Source organism: Echinops telfairi, unplaced genomic scaffold, assembly GCF_000313985.2.
Source record: "Echinops telfairi isolate 266 unplaced genomic scaffold, ASM31398v2 ScPeMD7_25;HRSCAF=90, whole genome shotgun sequence".
Taxonomy (NCBI): Eukaryota; Metazoa; Chordata; class Mammalia; order Afrosoricida; family Tenrecidae; genus Echinops; species Echinops telfairi.
The window spans coordinates 13,989,879-13,991,334 of NW_022103922.1; positions in this window are offsets into that span (position 1 = coordinate 13,989,879).

Below are 1,456 nucleotides of genomic sequence, written 5' to 3' on the forward strand. Positions count from 1 at the left end.
GAGAGGAAGAAGAAGGAGGAGGAGGAGAAGGAAGATAGATAGATAGATAGATAGATAGATAGATAGATAGATAGATAGATAGATAGATAGATACAACATAAGAAATTAACAGCTAATTTAGTCTATAGAGCAGTACAAAGGCTAAGTGCAACTAACTTCCAGGAGACAGCTAATACACTGGCAGTCCTTCAAGCCATGAGGGCCACCAAGTGCAAGTCAAGGAAGCAGACAGCTGAGTCCTCTCCAGAGCAATTCAGGCAATCCAGCCACAGGCAGCAAATAGCAAGGCAGGTCACCAACAGTCAGCCAGATGACAGGGTCCGACAGTCCCCAGCTCAAGCAATGTATACACCAGTAGCAAGGCAAAGCAAGTCTTGAAGGAACCTCAAACTACAGCGATAGAATCCATGGGTTGGGTGTCCCACAGGTAGTGTAGATCGCAAGTTGAAGGAGAGAACCAGATAAGACAGTCCCACACTGGTCCGATCATCAAAGAGAAAGAGAAAAAAAAGGCGAGGCTTGCCAAGCCATTGATCTCTCTGCCCTTCAATTAAACTTTCCTTCAATTAATCCCACATGTGTTCATTGGCCAGGTTGGCACAATAAACCTACCTATCACAAAGGGCAATGTAACCAAGAGGAATTACTAGAAAGTAACTCTTGACACTCAAGCAATGCATAAACTACTGGAAGAGAATACATCAAATAATGGAAGACAAGTGGAGTAAAAGAGAGTACAGTACTAAACAAGGAAATATATATTCCCAAAATGCATCTGATTACAACATTCTCCTTCCCATTCAAATATCCTTCTCAACACCTCTCAGCCACACTGGACTCATCTCTCTCATGTATGACCAGATCAATATCTGGCCAGCTCCTAGCAGCAAGTGACTTCTGAACCTCCCCTCACTCGTGTGCAGAGCTAACCAGAGCTAGCTGAAACAACTAACGAGTGACCTTGAATCTCCCCCACACGCCTGTGGAGCTGACCAGAGCTGGCTAATGTAACCTGTCAGCTGCTTTGCAAGTTTTTTTTTTTCTCTTCTTTTACTCACGGCCCATTTTGCTCATGGCCCATTTTATTCACAGACTCTTTGGCTCATGGCCCGCTTTGTTCTCGGCCCACCACCCTGCACGCAGCACGAATGCACCCAGAACCAGGAAGACACCTTACATTCCAGAAACCCAGACATACCTGTATCTCCCAATCCCTGACTACTTTACCTTATAAGGACTCAAGACAGCCCAGTCACAAGTTCCCTGGCCATATAAGCACCACCCCTGTAGCCTGGGACACGACTCCCTCACCCGGACACTGTGGACCATGGGACTTCACCCAGGCTGGGTTTTTCTCCCTAATAAAAGCCTATTTGCTTAAATTCGACTGATTTGGTTTCTAACACCTCTTAACTACCTTACATCTCACACATTCCTTTACCAGATTCTTTAACAT